This window comes from Triticum aestivum, chromosome 2A, assembly GCF_018294505.1.
Source record: "Triticum aestivum cultivar Chinese Spring chromosome 2A, IWGSC CS RefSeq v2.1, whole genome shotgun sequence".
Classification (NCBI taxonomy): domain Eukaryota; kingdom Viridiplantae; phylum Streptophyta; class Magnoliopsida; order Poales; family Poaceae; genus Triticum; species Triticum aestivum.
The window spans coordinates 188,090,955-188,100,752 of NC_057797.1; positions in this window are offsets into that span (position 1 = coordinate 188,090,955).

Sequence of the window (9,798 nt, forward strand, 5' to 3'; positions counted from 1 at the left end):
CGCATGCTATCATGGAGCGGCATCAACATGCCGTGGTACAAATTTTGTCCCATTTGGGGTAGGTTTGGGTATATGCTTCTCACAAACCGGAGCTTCTCACAACAAGCATGATGGTTTTCGGTAGGGAACGTCCCACCTTTGGGGACGAAATGATATCCGCCTCTTATTGCTTTCAAATTTTTTTCTCGTGTCAACATAGAACAACAGGAGTGTTGTGTGAATTTTTGTGATTTTCGGGGTTCTTTTGGACATTCTTATGCATTAACTGAGTTTTCAATGCATTTATGTGCATAATTCAAATTTGAACTACATGCATATGCTCTAGTGCATATAAATTGGTTGAAAAATCAAATCTGTGTCCTGGGGTGCATGCTTAGATCCCATGCAAGAAATGGGAATGAATTTCAAACACCGGGGCACCGTTGATTGCTGGCAAAACATTGAGATGCCTGGTTTTTAAATTCTAGTAAATCCAAAACTCGTTTGAAATTCATGAAACTTCGCATGCTATCATGGAGCGGCATCAACATGCCGTGGTACAAATTTTGTCCCATTTGGGGCAGGTTTGGGTATATGCTTCTCACAAACCGGAGCTTCTCACGACAAGCATGATGGTTTTCGGTAGGGAATGTCCCACCTTTGGGGACGAAACGATATCCATTGCCTCTTATTGCTTTCAAATTTTTTTCTCGTGTCAACATAGAACAACAGGAGTGTTTTGTGAATTTTTGTGATTTTCAGGGTTCGGGTGGACATTTTTATGCATTAACTGAGTTTTCAATGCATTTATGTGCATAATTCAAATTTGAACTACATGCACATGGTCCAGTGCATATAAATTGGTTGAAAAATCAAATATGTGTCCTTGGGTGCATGCTTAGGTCCCATGCAAGAAATGGGAATGAATTTCAAACACCAAGGCACCATTGATTGCCGGCAAAACATTGAGATGCCTGTTTTTTAAATTCTAGTAAATCCAAAACTCATCTAAAAATCATGAAACTTTGCATGCTATCATGGAGCGGCATCAACATGTCGGGGTACAAATTTTGTCCCATTTGGTGCAGGTTTGGGTATATGCTTCTCACAAACCGGAGCTTCTCACAACAAGCATGATGGTTTTCGGTAGGGAACGTCCCACCTCTAGGGGCAAAATGATATCCATTGCCTCTTATTGCTTTGAATTTTTTTTCTCATGTCAACATAGAACAATAGGAGTGTTGTGTGATTTTTTTTATTTTTTGGGGTTCGTTTGGACATTTTTATGCATTAACTGAGTTTTCAATGCATTTATGTGCGTAATTCAAATTTGAACAACATGCACATGCTCCAGTGCATATAAATTGGTTGAAAAATCAAATATGTGTCCTGGGGTGCATGCTTAGGCCCCATGCAATAAATGGGAATGAATTTCAAACACGAGGGCACCCTTGATTGCCGGCAAAACATTGAGATGCCTGGTTTCTAAATTCTAGTAAATCCAAAACTTGTCTGAAATTCATGAAACTTGGCATGCTATCATGGAGCGGCATCAACATGTTGTGGGAACGTGGTACACATTTTGTCCCATTGGGGGCAGGTTTGGGTATATGCTTCTCACAAACCAGAGCTTCTCACAACAAGCATGATGGTTTTCGGTAGGGAATGTCTCACCTTTGGGGACAAAACGATATCCATTGCCTCTTATTGCTTTCAATTTTTTTCTCGTGTCAACATAGAACAACAAGCATGTTGTGTGAATTTTTGTGATTTTTCGGGGTTCGTTTGGACATTTTTATGCATTAACTGAGTTTTCAATGCATTTATGTACATAATTCAAATTTGAACTACATGCACATGGTCCAGTGCATATAAATTGGTTGAAAAAACAAATATGTGTCCTTGGGTGCATGCTTAGGTCCCATGCAAGAAATGGGAATGAATTTCAAAAACTAGGGCACCGTTGATTGCCGGCAAAACATTGAGATGCCTGGTTTTTAAATTCTACTAAATCCAAAACTCGTCTGAAATTCATGACACTTGGCATGCTATCATGGAGCAGCATCGACATGCCGTGGTACAAATTTTGTCCCATTTGGGGCAGGTTTGGATATATGCTTCTCACAAACTGGAGCTTCTCACAACAAGCATGATGGTTTTCGGTAGAGAACATCCCACCTTTGGGGACGAAACAATATCCATTGCCTCTTATTGCTTTCAAAAAAATTTCTCATGTCAACATAGAACAACAGGAGTGTTGTGTGATTTTTGTGATTTTTCAGGGTTCGTTTGGACATCTTTATGCATTAACCGAGTTTTCAATGCATTTATGTGCATAATTCAAATTTGAACTACATGCACATGCTCCAGTGCATATAAATTGGTTGAAAAATCAAATATGTGTCCTTGGGTGCATGCTTAGGTCCCATGCAAGAAATGGGAATGAATTTCAAACACCAGGGCACCGCTGATTGCCGGCAAAATGTTGAGATGCCTGGTTTTGAAATTCTAGTAAATCCAAAATTCTGTTAACCATTCACGTGACGCCACGTGTCTTGGTTTTAATGGTTGTATGAGGTGCCGTGCGGACAACTACTTGACCTTGACTGAACGGGAGGCGTGCGAGCACCGTCCGGTGCGCAGGCTGACCGAGAGGCGTGTAAGCTGTCCTCGAGTGTGCAGGCTCATCGAGAAGCTGCGAGTTGTACGCTGCGCAGGCTCACTGGGAAGCGAGCCCTTTGACTTCCATGCCCGCCCGCCTTGCTCGCATCCTCTCCATTAATGGCGCCCAAGCCGCAGTTTATTTCACTTTTTAAATATAAAACACTCATCGCAAACGTTTTAGTTAGAACACCCGTATGCAAACCGATAGCTTCCCCAGGAAGCCAAGAGAAAATGTGCCGAGCAGGATTTCTGTAGCTCTTGATCGCAAACGTTTTATATAGAACACCCGTATGCAAATTGAGAGCAACGCATGATTTGTGCATCCCTTTAACGCAAACGGTGGTTTTGGATGACCCGTGTGCAACCACGTACAAACAATTTGGTAAGATTTGTCAATCCTTGTAACACTGCGATTTGTCAAAATATGAAGCTAAAAATTACTAGCAGTATCTAATTTTTGCAACTAAAATTCAGTAATAAAGCATGGATTTCATTCATAGATTAAGCATTCGTTCTTAATTTATACAAACAATTCAACTCGACAGCTGAAGCGACCAAGCTTTTCCCCAATTGCTGCCAACCACATACTGAAATAGCTAGTTCAACTATATATACTAGCTAATTTTAAGTACGTTGTACAGTTCCACCACATCTATAGTTAGATGAACTGAACAAAATAGCCCATAAATACTACTACTACTACTGCGGAGGGGCTTTGTACTACTTCCGGCTGCCTCTCCTCTGCCGAGCGCGCTCAGTAAGAGGTGGAGGAGGAGAAGCCTACCGACGAGCTGGGCAACCACAATGCGGTGCCTGCCGCTACTGCAGCTCTAGCGATGATCACCTCGAACACCCTCTGCCGCTCCAGACGACCCCTCTTGAAGTGGTGGTTCTCCTTGTAGATCTCCTGATTCCTCGCCTCTAAGGCGGCATGTGTCGTGGCCACTGTGGCGGTAAGGCTCTTTGCATGCTCGACAAGGCGCTCCTCCTCCTCCCGCAAGAACTCGATGTAGCGCGCAAGGTTGCTGTCTCACGTGTGGGCATCCGCCTCCCGCCTTCGGGCGGCAGTGGCGGAGTGGGTGATGACCCCGGCGGTCGACCGTGGGCTGGCGGCCATGGCAGCCGACGACGGGGTGGCGGCCACGACCACCACCTCCCGCCTTCGGGCCGCGGTGGTGGAGCGGGTGATGGCCACAGTTGCCGACAGTGGGGTGGAGGCCACGACGGCCATCTCCCACCTTCGGGCCGCGGCGGCGGAGCGGGCGATGGCCCTGGCTTTCGACTGTGGTGTGGCGGCAATGGCGGTCGGCAACAGCTGCCGACGGGCATCGGTGGCAGAGCGTGTGGTGGGTGTTTCACGCACACCCAATAGGGACGCCATGCGCACTACACTACGCCAGGGACTACGCCACCGCCGCGGTGTAGCCTCCCAGCTGGAGCTGTCCTCTGATGACGGTGGAGTAGCTGAGCGACGACGATGGACCGGTGCCATTGGCGGTTGTGGGAGAAGCTGATGTGATAAGCTACAGGGATGGAGGGGAAAATGCGATGCAGGACTCACCGGCCGTGAGGGTTTTTATAGCAGGCCGGTAAGCACCGGGATTTTGGGGGATTTCACTGAGTCGGGCGGGAAGCTTGCGTGAACCTGCGAGGTTGCGTGGGAACGAGCTCACCAACGATTCATTGGCGCCATCGTTTGGCAAAAAGAACGCCCCTGCGCGTTGCGCAAGCTTCCGTTGTAAGCCGTCTGCAACAGCGGGGTGACAAGACATGCGAGAGGAGGACAAAAGGCCACGTACACATACGTTTAATAAAAAAGCATTTGCGATTTAATTACCTACTATACCACCGTCCTCGTTTATAAGTATGATTTAACTAATAAAATACGAATGCATGTCGCCAAAGATTATATAGTTGGATTTGTATGTGAACATAGTTTCCAATTATATAATTTTTAAAACATGCATTAACATTTTGTTGGTTAAATTTGAGGGAAAAGTATGGCATGGAATATAAAGGAGACTATAGACTAGATGGAGGTGGTACCACACGGCCGCTCTCTACGCAGCGACGCAACTATCGGCCGGCTTGTAGGCGACCATTTCCTGCGTATTCAACTGCGCTATGCGTGTGGTTGCTTGCGGTCCAGGCAGCCGCGGCACGCTTTGCTTGCGTCCCACCGCATGTGCTCTGCTCTCGCGTCCCTCCGGGTTCTCGACGCACGATCACGCACGTTCGTGTGCAAGCAGTTGCGCCGGGCGCGGCGCGACGATGCAGTTACCCGCTGCAAAAACTGCCATGCGGACATGCCAAGAATCCACGTCGCCCGACCCCCTTTTATTCATGCGGCCATTTACCTTCATCTCATGTCTCACATGACACAATAAGCACACCCACGAGGACACATATAGAGATGACATCCAGCGGTTACAATGGTGCTCCCCGTGGCTCCAATGGCGCTCCCAGCGGCCAACGACGACAACGGTGGGCAGTTCACCAAGCATCACGTAGTGGACACCCACGTGAGGGGGAAGGCCCTCTCGGTGGTGTACACGAACGATCCGGTCTCGGTGGAGAGATCCATCCAAACTATGAAGCAGTTCCTTGCTGAGGACAAGTACCGAGTGGTCGGCTTCGACCTCGAGTACACCATGGGTCGTGCCGGGCACGATCAGAAGGTTGTCGTCGCCAAGTTGTGCGTGCGACATGACGTCCTCGTCTACCACTTCCACCTCGCCACAAGGCCTTGCAAGCGTTTCTCCAGGTTTATCAAGAGCTCCGACTACAGTTTCGCTATGGTGGACACCACCAACGATCTAAAAGCGCTCAAGGTTTCGGACTTGAAATGCCTGAATCTTGTCAACATCCAGCACCACTACAAGGTCTGGGGCAGCGACAAAAGCAAATTGAACTCCCTGGTTGACCTCGCCTCAGCCATCATCGACCCCTACTATGTGAAGATGAAGCAAGAGAGCAATAAGGACAAGAACGCCTGGCACAATGTGTGGCATAAGAGACTGGATGGAAAACATGTCAAGTACGCGGCCATGGACGCGTACACAAGCTACGAGATGTACAGGCGGATCGTTGACATGAGGAATTGTCTTCTTCCTGACCCAGACGAGGGATCGAGCCACATAGCAGTGGCAGGAGCGTCACAAGAAGTAGATGACTAGACCATCGTTTCTCCTACTTTAGAATGCATGCAATTGTTTATTGAGGTGTGTGCGAATGATCTGTATAGTCACTTATGTATTTGGATGTTTATTTCAGTTATATATATACATGTTATTCTATTGTAGACAGAGCAATTCACATGGCTTATTAGCAGCAATCGTATGTGTTATTATTGGTCTTCACACATATTTCAGATTACGGACCTGTTTGCCGCGTATCACACACATCTTGTTCAGTTGAACCATTTCCATTGTGTTGCTTAATCACACACAGCTCATCCCAGTGAACCGTATGTTGTATATCGCACACGCCATCATCTAGCTGCCCATTTCTTTTATGCCTCCTCACCCCAAACAGTTAATTGAGTTGAACCATATGCCTTGCATCGCACACGCAACTAAATCTGAACCGTGTCTGATGCATCTGTCATCGCAAACATTTTGCACCTTTTTTGACGGGTTTTTACACCACCGTTTGTGATTATGGCATCGCACACAGTTTCCTCGAAGAGTCTCTGATCGTAGTGTCGTGTTTCGACCATCCTGCAGTAGTGACCATCAGTCATTAAGTATCTAGGGACTCCAAACCTCGGAAAAATAACTTCTTTAAGCATCTTAGTAGAGGTGTTATGATCAGCACTACTAGTTGGAATAGCTTCTACCCACTTAGTAACATAATCAACAGCAACTAAAATATGTGTATACCCATTATAGGAAGGGAACGGTCCCATATAATCAAAGCCCCAAACACCAAATGGTTCAATAACAAGTGAATAGTTCATAGGCATTTCTTGACGTCTACTAATATTACCAATTCTTTGACATTCATCACAAGACAAGACAAACTTACGGGCATCTTTGAAAAGAGTAGGCCAATAAAAACCGGATTGCAATACCTTATGTGCAGTTCTATCTCCAGCATGATGTCCTCCATAAGCCTCGGAGTGACACTTGCGAAGGATCTGTTCCTGTTCACGCTCAGGTACACAACGTCTAATAACACCATCTACTCCTTCTTTATAAAGGTGTGGGTCATCCTAGAAGTAATGTCTTAATTCATAGAAAAACTTTTTCTTTTGCTGGTATGTGAAACTAGGTGGTATAAATTTAGCAACAATGTAATTAGCATAATCAGCATACCATGGAGCAGTACGAGAAGCATTTATGATAGCTAATTGTTCATCAGGAAAGCTATCGTATATAGGTAGTGGGTCATCAAGACCATTTTATAACCTAAACAAGTTGTCTGCAACGGGGTTCTCGGCTCCCTTTCTATCAATAATATGCAAATCAAATTCTTGTAGCAAGAGAACCCATCTGATAATTCTAGGTTTAGCATCTTTCTTTTCCATAAGATATTTAATAGCAGCATTATCAGTGTGAGCAGTTACTTTAGAATCAATAATATATGGTCTGAACTTATCACAAGCAAATATAACTGCTAAAAATTCTTTTTCAGTAGTAGCATAATTTCTCTGGGCACTGTCTAGAGTTTGACTAGCATATTGGATAACATTTAATTTCTTATCAACTCTTTGTCCTATAACATCACCTACAGCATAATCACTAGCATCACACATAATTTCAAAGGGTAAATTCCAATCAGGTGGCTGAACAATAGGTGCAGAAATCAAGGCTTTCTCAAGTATTTCAAATGTTTCTACACAATCATCATCAAAGACAAAAGGAACATCTTTTTGTAAGAGATTAGTCAGAGGCCTAGAATTTTTTGAGAAGTCTTTAATGAACCTCCTATAAAAACCGGCATGACCAAGGAAACTTTTTATACCTTTAATGTCCTTAGGACACGACATCTTTTCAATAACATCAACTTTAGCTTTATCAACTTCAATACCTCTTTCAGAAACTTTATGCCCCAAGACAATACCTTCATTAACCATAAAGTGGCACTTCTCCCAATTCAAGACAAGATTAGTTTCTTGACATCTCTGCAAAACTCGATCAAGGTTGCTTAAGCAATCATCAAAAGAAGTTCCATACACGGAGAAATCATCCATGAAAACCTCAACAATCTTTTCACAAAAGTCAGAGAATATAACAGTCATACATCTTTGAAAGGTAGCAGGTGCATTACATAAACCAAAAGGCATACGTCTATAAGCAAAGGTACCGAAAGGGCAAGTAAAAGTGGTCTTTTCCTAATCCTCTTTCGACACAGGTATTTGAGAGAAACCAGAATAACCATCTAGAAAGCAAAAAATGTGTATGTTTGGATCATCTTTCTAGCATTTGATCAATAAAAGTTAAAGGGTAATGATCCTTTCTAGCAGCTTTATTTAATTTGCAGAAATCAATTACCATTCTATAACCTATAACAATTCTTTGTGGGATCAATTCATCTTTATCATTAGGAACAACAGTAATACCTCCCTTCTTAGGGACACAATGGACAGGACTTACCCACTAACGACCAACAACAGGATAAATTATACCTGCCTCCAGAAGCTTTAGTATTTCATTTCTTACCACTTCTTTCATCTTAGGATTTAACCGTCGTTGGTGATCAACAACCGGTTTAGCGTCTTTCTCCAATTTTATTTTGTGTTGGCCTAGAGTGGGACTAATGCCCTTAAGATCATCAAGAGTATATCCAATAGCATCACGGTGCTTCTTCAGAGTTTTCAATAATTTCTCTTCTTCCTACTCTGAAAGGTTAGCACTAATAATAATAGGATATATCTTCTTTTCATCAAGATAAGCATACTTAAGAGTATCATGTAACAGTTTAAGCTCAAACACGGGATCACCCTTGGGTGGAGGAGGATCCCCTAGGATTTCAACAGGCAAGTTGTGTTTCAAAATAGGTCCCTATTTAAAGAATACTTCATATATTTCCCTTCTTTCATTCATAAACATATCATTTTCATGGTCTAGGAAATATTGTTCTAAAAGATCATTAGGAGGCACGACAATAGAAGCAAGGCCAATAATTTCATCTTTACTAGGCAATTCTTTATCATGGGGTTGTCTACGAAATTTAGCAAAATTAAAATCATGAGACATGTCACCTAAACAAATAGTAACAATATCCTTTTTGCAATCTATCTTAGCATTAACAGTATTCAAGAAGGGTCTACCAAATATAATGCGACAAAAGTCATCTTGTGGGGAACCAAGAACAAGAAAATCAGTAGGATATTTAACTTTCCCACACAAGACTTCAACATCTCTAACAATCCCAACTGGTGAAATAGTATCTCTATTGGCAAGCTTAATAGTAACATCAATATCTTCTATCTTAGCAGGTGCAATATCATGCATAATTTCTTCTTATAAAGAATGAGGTATTGCACTCGTACTAGCACCCATGTCACATAAGACATGATAGCAATGATCTCCTATTTTAACAGAAACAACAGGCATGCCTACAACAGGTCTATCTTTATCTTTAGTATCAGGTTTAGTAATTCTAGCAGCTTCATCACAGAAGTAAATAACATGCCCATCAATATTATCGACCAAGAGATCTTTAACCATAGCAATACTAGGTTAAACTTTAATTTTCTCATGGGGTGTAGGTGTTCTAGCACTACTCTTATGAACCACAGTTGAAGCTTTAGCATGATCCTTAATTCTAACAGGGAAAGGTGGTTTCTCAATATAAGCGGTAGGAACAATAGGATCAACATTATAAGTAATAGTATTTTCTTCAAGTTTAATAGGTTCAACTACTTTTACTTCAATGGGAGGATGGTATTTAAACCCCTTCCCCTTAGGGAGATCAACATGAGTAGCAAATGATTCACAGAAAGAAGCTACTATCTCAGAGTCAAGTCCATATTTAGTGCTAAATTCACGAAAAGCATCGGTATCCATCAAAGATTTAACAAAATCAAACTCAGGTGTTATACCTGACTCTTTACCTTCGTCGAGTTCCCAATCTTCTGAGTTGCATTTAATTCTTTCCAATAAATCCCATTTAAATTCAATAGTCTTCATCATAAAAGAACCAATACAA